The following is an 8,359-nucleotide window of genomic DNA, read 5'->3' as shown; positions in this document are numbered from 1 at the left end:
TACCAAGACTATTTAGAAATAAGTTTAAACAAAAGTCAAAAAGTCCTTACACAAGAAGAAAAATATTGTAGGCAGCATATAATCTTCCAAAGCTCTTTCAGTTAAACACCACAACGGTATATTTTTAAGGAATAAGTCTTTCAGCTTGATTTACCTACCATCTCTAGAGTCAATGGAAATATTAAAGTGATATTATCACCAATTGTGATATTAAAGTCAGACTCCTAAAATAAGCTGTTTGCTGTATGCGTAATTTAGTTTTTAGATTTTTTTTATTTATTTTATTTTTTTTTTACTCTCACTGACAGTAGAGCAGGCCAGGTTTGCAAACTTAGCCAAGGTGATCCAAAATTCTCATTCTTTGACTTTGGGTACAAAAGTATCTGTCGTGCTTGTATTTGACACTTCTAGGAGGTGATATGAATGTAGTCATTCACTGTTTTTGTAATTGTGATGTTTGTAGGAAAAATTGTTTTCAACATGAAGAGGTTACAATTATTTGTTTGCTGTTTCACAGTAAATCTGAACAATCAAAGCTAAATATTCTTTGTTCTGTTCCAAAGGATTTGGGATTTTAATTCACCTCCAAATTACAGGAATAATCATGGAAACCTTCTTGATAGATCAGGCTGACTGTCTCCACAAGAACCTGATTAGAATATACTAAAGCCTTGTATATACAGATTTCTTTCTTACAGGAGCATTTCAGGGACATGAAATATCCTAGGTAGCACACAGTATAATTACATTCAAACCATTACTTGACATATAATTTGTAAGAAATTTATCTTTGTTTAGAAGTATATTCCAGAAGTATTTAATTTAGCTGTTTGAACTCCATAGCTCTCCATGTGAAAACAAAAACATAAAAATTGTTCTCTGCTCCAACAGATTTTTGTGAAGGTTCATACCCATATCATTGATTTCCTTGCCCAGTGCAATCTCCCTTTTTAGGATAAAGCTAATAAGAACTACTTTTCATCAGAGATTTCTCACAATTATAAAATTAAGAAATTCTAAGATTTTGGGGAGAGTCATGTGGACATGTTGAATAATTTGGATCAACAGATATTTCATTTTCTTAATCCAAATAAAGCAAAGTAGGTGGAACACACAAGGAGATCCAGAATCTCAAAAATATATATTCCAAATGAGGTTAATTCAGACACTTTTCTAATTTTTAATTTGTCTCAAGGAAACATGGAATAAAATTTAGGAACTCTTGTCTGTGCATCTGATGCTTGTTTCATTAGATTTCACTGTTCCTTGATAGCAGTATCTGCTTCTGCAGGCATGCTTTTTCAATTGTTCCAAACACCAATGAGGAGATTCTGAATAAATTTCATACATTCAGTTCTTTAGTTAATAGATTTGGGGTCCCTTTTGCTTTTCTTTACCATCTTATGAATGAGTATACATGGGAAAAATAAAGGAGATATTGTCTTGCAACTTTTATGCAGAAGCAACACAAGAGCAACACTTGCACAATGTTCCACAGAATAAAATTTGTTCAAACCAGCTGTTGAATTTGTCTCTAGCTGTTAGCTATGACAACATAGACTAATGGAGAGAAAGGGGTGGTGGGGGGGCCGTGTGTGAACGGGGGATAGGGCGATCATCTAGGGAACTTGACTCTAATTTGCTATTTCACTCAAAAATCTCTATGATAATCACCCTTCAATAGAACCTGGAAATTACAGGGGAAAAAAAAAAAAGAGAGAGAGAGAGAGAGAGAGAAGCTGAAGAATGGTCTGGATCAAATTCTCTTTTCCAACTGTTTTTTATAAATCTTTCCCAGGCCTGGTTCTCAAGTGGTGATATATGATGAGAATATGATGAAGCTGAAGAAATTACCATGCCTTATTCCTTGCTTCCTTCCTTCCTTCCTTCCTTCCTTCCTTCCTTCCTTCCTTCCTTCCTTCCTTCCTTCCTTCCATTATTTTATTTTATTTTATTTTATTTTATTTTATTTTATTTTATTTTATTTTATTTTATTTTATTTTATTTTATTTTTATTTTTATTTTATTTTATTTTTGGCATCTGAATAAGTTAAATAAATGTCATGAATTGGACCCACAGCTTGAGTAAATCAGCTTCACTTCACTGGTTTCAGTTCAGCTGAGAATCTGGCCCAGTGATTTTTTAAGTTAAACAACATAATCTGATTTGCATGAAATGTTACATGCAAGAATGAACTGGGAAACATGACTTGGAATCCTTATATTCAGATTTTAATTACTTTTCCGTAATTCTAAAAGGCAGAGATTATAACATTTAGAGAACAATGTTTGATCCCCTTTGGTTAATTTAAATCTCATTTAAAAGTTCCTGTGGGAGGACTTTGGATCAAAATGTCTGACACCACAACTCTGTTTACACCAACTGCAGTAAAATCACTGAAGACACTTAAGATAGGATAAACAAATCCTGTTTAAAAAAAAATAATCAAAATACTTTTCAACATCAAGCTACACACATGTATTTATTAATTTTCGTCATACAATTCTTATGAGGCAAATAAATACTTATCTCCAGATTACAGATGGGAAAACATGGAGAGGTTAAGTGAATTACCCTCTGCTACAGCAAAGACACTTTCATATGGAGGTTTGGAACTTGGGAGTTTTTGGCTATTAGCTATTGTGCCCTTCTTCTAATTAACTAGAGTTTTGTTGCTGATTTTTTTTCCTCACTTAGCTAAAGAGAAGAAAATATATTTTCCTCCATTCTTTCACTTTCTCAGCATTTCTACATTACTTCTCTGCACATCATTCTTTAGCTGTACCTCTTCTACTGTAAGTTTTCTCTCCCTCACTGGTACATCTTCCCCATCTTCTACAGCAAGCAAAAGATGATTACTCACAATGTGTTTTCAAAAATAGATATTACTTCTTTCTTATTCACACATACACTTAATAACAGAGGAAAGACCTTGTCTGAAGACTGATAGGATGATTAGAGACGTTTTGATCTCCTTTAGTTAGCGGCTTGCCGCTGTCTTGCCGTGACAACTTTTTTTTTTTTTTTTTAAGTTTATATACTGGTCATCTCAGAATGCCATTGTTTATTTTAAAGTATGTGCAAATATAATCTTAACTATAATGTCGTATCTCCAATCTCTTCCTTCTTTTGCACTTTATGTCTGTTTTAGCCTATTTATCTTTCAATGTTCTTTTACTCAGCAATTTTTATGTCCAGGTGATGTTTTTTCAAATGTTGGATGACAGCCAGGAGAGTCCTTTATAATAAAGGAGATGAGTGCATTTTACTGGACTTACCCATTCTGTCAATAACATCCTCCCAAACAGTTGTAGATATATAGCCTTATAATTAGGCAAATATTGCCATCATGCTCAGGCATGTCTTGAGAAAAAAAAAATCATTTAGAAGCTAGGCTTCTATAAAACATTGTCTGAAGAGGTAAAGCATAAAGGCACTTTGGAAGCAGTCCCAAGAGGCAAGCCAAAGCTCAGAAGATCTGATGAAATAACAGTGGACAAAAAGTAGAAAACAAAACCTCTGGAAATATTTTTAATACCTATAAGAATGTTTTAAGAATATAACAATTTTTTTGTGAGCAATTTCATTCTTACTGAAGGGTACTACAGCTGATATTTTCCCACAAAGGATTCTCTCCCCTCCCCCAATAAAACAAAACAAAACAAAACAAAACAAAACAAAATAAAATAAAATACTGAGCAGATAAGCTAGCATGGCTGGTGCCCAGGAACCCCTTGTGTGATCCTTTGACTTCATGAGTGTCCTGGTGTTCAACCAGGAAGATAATTACATGGGGCAGCCAAGAACTATATTACCCAACAGATTTGGAGATTACACAGAAACCTCAGGTGGTCAGCTAAACAGAAAATGCTGTGTGGTAGAGTTCTGCCAGCAATCAGCAGGAAAAAGCTGCATAGGGGATTTCTATTAATAACACACTTTTAACATGATTCAACAACAAAAAGGGAACAATATGTATCTGTGTGAGTATCTGTGTACTCTATATCCAGTGCCATGATGGAGACAATGAAGAAATTCTTTGGGTAGTATTCATTTTCAGACTAAGACATCTAAATGTATGCATCTACATTAAGATCTTTGCATCAACTGTAGACCATGAGATCCTACTACACGTAATGGAAATCTTGTCAACACACTTAGTGAAGCTGAATTATTTAGACAGCTTTAGATTAGATTCCTAGGTGTTGCAGAAACACAGGTGTCTGGAAGTACTTTAGTAGCACTGGAAAAACTAGCATCTAACTGGTCAAGGAGGAAGACAATCCACAGGTCTTGTGTCACATCTGCTAGCCTGTGCAAATTGTATACATTATTCTTTTATAGCTGAGACATTTACATGCACCAGCAGATCTAACACAGGATCCATAACAAGTGCTCTCCTGCAGTAGCAGCTGGAGGCCAGGTAGGAGCAAGAGAATGTCTTCTCAAATGGTTCTGAATGCTTTTGGGCAGGCAAGTATCCCATGCCCTTCCAGTCAGCTTTCATTGCACTTGCCTGTTTTGCTAAACAGTGTCATTGTCACCACCAATGGCAGGAGCGAAGGGAAGGGGTAGCAATGTCTATGCACATCTTTATTCTGAGGAACTGCTCTATGATTATATTATTTCTTTTCACCGCAATGTCTTCCTAGGCTATGCATTCAATTTTAGAGTTATGCAGTCCTTTCCAGTCCATTAAAAATATATCAGAAAACCATTCTCCTCCAGGTCTACCATCCAGTCTTTCTTCTAACTTTGTCATTAATATATTTTTACACATTGTTTTAAAGCCTTTTGTCAGGCTTTCTGCAAATAGGAATAATTAGATTACATTTAAGACTTGTATAGAGCTTTACAAACATCAGCTAAGTAATCTTCCTGACACCTCTGTTCAGATATAATTCAGTGGTAATTAAAAAGTCTACAACTTAGGTACAAGAGTATTTGTTATTCTAAACACAAGCAACATCTTCTAGTTAGTGCAAGTAAATATTAATTTTCAATTATATGTTTTATTTCATTATTCCTACTTAAAAAGGTGAAGATAGACAAGTTTTTAAAACACAGAGATATAAAACTAGTTTCTACGTTAGTGGGAACACATCATTCAAAATTTATTCAGGGTGAGGGAGGGAAATTTGTTTTGTTGTTATTGTTTTTGTGTGTGTGTGCATTCACAAATTACCAGTCATTAATTTATTGGAAGCTCAGCATGTCTGAAAAATAATTTATATCTCATTAGAGGCACTGAAAATTTGAAGAATTCAAATTTGAAGACAGTTGTTCGTGTGTTTCTTTTAGTATTTTTTCCCGTAGTACAAATCTAGCCAACTGGGATGAAAACAAACAAACAAACAAACAAACAACAACAACAACAAAAACTAGCTCCAAAGAAGCACATTGTCAAAAATGTGAGATCTAAAAACCACATTTTCCTTTAGGATCACATAAGATAAGTCTAGTGTTAATATTGGAATTTATTTCACTTTTTCTGGTATTCAAATATATATAAAAAAAAAAGATAAGTGAAAATTAGGCAATAAGTACTGAGCAAAGGTAGAAAAAAATACAGTACAATTATCTATTTGGGCTTGACTGGAGAACATTTTTACCCCTTTACTCAGCAAAGGATATCAAAAGCACATAAGTGAAAGAAAAAAAAACTTTAAGAATGAAAACAATTTTTCTACCTAAAATTAGCAGCCAGAGAGTTAGAACTTGGCTTAATATTAGCGAATTGTTTATTGGTTGTAATGCTAGTAGCATTCCCAAAGCATCAACTGTAATCAGAGATATGTTAGCAAAGGTAATTCATTCAATTCATTCTTTTCTTCTCTTTCTCATTAAAAAAGAAAAAAAGAAGAAAAAAAAAAGAAGAAAAAAAAGAAGAAAAAAAAAAGAAAGCTTTCTCTGTCACAGTTCTTAAGTCTTACCGATAAACCTGAAACTGGAAAAAAAAAAAAAAAAAAAAGAACATAGATTTTTATACTGGTTAGTTTTCATTAAAAACACACAAAGAAACCACAATTATTTCAAGCTCCAGAAGTGCTTACAATTATTATTCTATTATAATTTCACCAGAGAATTATTTGGCAGAGATATGTAAAATGCAAATTCATAACACCAAAATGAGTGGGCAGCATTGTGGGAATGAGTATTCCCCTGTTCTGTCCTCTTTTTCTCTCCTTATCTCACTCCTAACTTCTTATATAGTCCAGAATTCTTAAGCTCAAAATTAAACTGAACTACAAGAGCAAGTATGCCAACAGAACACATTATCTGAAATCATCTTGCCAATATTCAAGAAGGGAATAGAAAGCTAACAGCAGGGAACAGGATTAAGACCAATGGTACAAAAAATGAAAGAAGTGCATATACAAGCATCAAGCAGCTTTTAACTTCTCAAGTGAACTATGAAGGCATGCTTGCAGATGTAAGACTTACATTGATGATCATCTAAAGTCCAAAGTGTGTAGTTGTGTCATGACTTGCAGTGAAATATGATTAGAGTCCTTTTCTCCACAGGCTTCCCTATTCTTCACTGTTTCCCAGGCTGGAAAGCAGAAGCTGCATCTAGAACTTGTCTTACTGACAGTCTGTAGTGAAAAAGCTGGCAAAACCAAGAACAGAATGATTACACATTGTCTGATGGCTGATGCATGGGTGAGCCAACACTGGGAAGGACAAAAAAACTAAGAGCAGCCTGTGGGGAAATGTAATTTTACAGCTATGTAAAGAGACAAAATAGACATCAAGGACTCAACTATCTAAACATAGGTTTCTAAAGCCATTTGAGACACAGGGTAGAGCATACCTCAGCTGAGGACTGGCAGATATAACATACAGTTACAAGTGCCCAATGTTCTACTGGAGCTGCACTTGGGAGCAGGTACATCTCCTATATTACTAATCATCTGTAGTTATGCATCGGAATTAAACTCCAAATCAGGGGTATTTGCATTAGCTACCTATTTTAAAGGTTTCATTATGCTTATATGGGGGACCTAGGTTTGCTTGTTCCTCATCTGATCAATAGAAGTTCAGAGTGATTCAGAATAGTTCCAGTAGACATTCACAAAATTGCCATGACAGTGGTCTGCTGTCTTGTCCTGCTTGGCCAGGCAGGAGATAGGTTTGAATCTCTCGGTTGGAGGGCAAGACAACATAAGTCTTTCAGGATTTTAACAAGGATAAACTTTTACTGATAATTTGCTGAGGAATTATTAGACGCTTAACAAAAGCACATACATTCAAAATAATAAATAAAATAAAATAAAATAAAATAAAATAAAATAAAATAAAATAACATAAAATAAAATAAAATAAAATAAAATAAAATAACATAAAATAAAATAAAATAAAAAATAAAGGGAGAGAGAAATGGAGATAAAGATAGATATATCACCACCTGTGAATCATGTGTTGTTTTGTCCTCCTCAGGTTCTTGAGTGGTGGGTGCATACCCAGACGCTCTAGTGTCAGGGTTTTTAAAGGTTAGTCCCTGACTCTTTGGAAAGGTTCAGCAGTGCTATGCAACCCTTTTCCCTGGCATGTGTGTTTCATATCAGGGAATTTTTGATAAATGAGTCTGGGGTAGTTCCAGTGTCAATGATATTTTTTTGCCTCTACCCATTACCCACTTATTTTGGGCACAGGCACAGTCAGCAGGCATACTGACTTACTGGTGAAATGGGGAAGAAGGTTGAGAGAGACACTGCCCTGCTTTCAAAAGGCACGCTCCATCGACTTTGTTCCTTTTCAAGGCAGATGGTTAAGACATAATGAAAACTTCATTGTGGATGCTCGGAGCTGTACTCCACAACTGTGTTCCCTTACTGACTACATAGATAGCCTGGATGATCTCACTCACTATGAAGACATACAAGCAAGACACTCACTTTTAAGTGTTTTTGCTTTCTCCCCTAAATAACAGGTGAGGCATTTTTTAATTCAGGAAAATGGCAGTCACATTAGTGACTGCTTATATTATATATATATTATATTATTATGTATTATATATAATATATATAATAATATAATATTATATATTATATATATATTATATATATATCTATATTATTATATAGATATTTGGATGCTTTCAGGTTGATTGTTTTAAAGTTTCACGGCATTAAAAAAAAAAAAAAGTGAGATGTTCTCTTTCCACCATTCCCACATTAATAAGAACTTCTGAGCCTTTTCTTAGGGAAAGGGAGGCAAGATGAGGAAGCTATGGATCAGTTTTTATATACTGATGACTGATTTGCTTGAAACATGGGTTTTGACACCATCCTACTTGGCTGACCACGATGATCAAGCTTTGTTCCAAAAAGAAAGCTTTGTGACCTTCAAGAAAAC

The 8,359-nt window shown here is 34.4% G+C and overlaps 1 long non-coding RNA gene across 1 annotated transcript in view; it reads right to left on the bottom strand.

Moving 5' to 3' along the window:
• The window catches only part of LOC310896258, a 25,913-nt gene extending 17,980 nt beyond the window's left edge, over positions 1-7,933 (bottom strand). The window contains exon 1 of the long non-coding RNA XR_014581319.1: positions 6,446-7,933. This is a non-coding gene — a long non-coding RNA (uncharacterized lncRNA). The remainder of the gene's footprint in view (positions 1-6,445) is intronic.
• Positions 7,934-8,359: the final 426 nt, after the last annotated feature.

This window comes from Anser anser, assembly GCF_964211835.1.
Source record: "Anser anser genome assembly, chromosome: 3".
In the NCBI taxonomy this organism is placed as follows: Eukaryota; Metazoa; Chordata; class Aves; order Anseriformes; family Anatidae; genus Anser; species Anser anser.
This window is presented reverse-complemented; position numbering and strand designations above follow the sequence as displayed.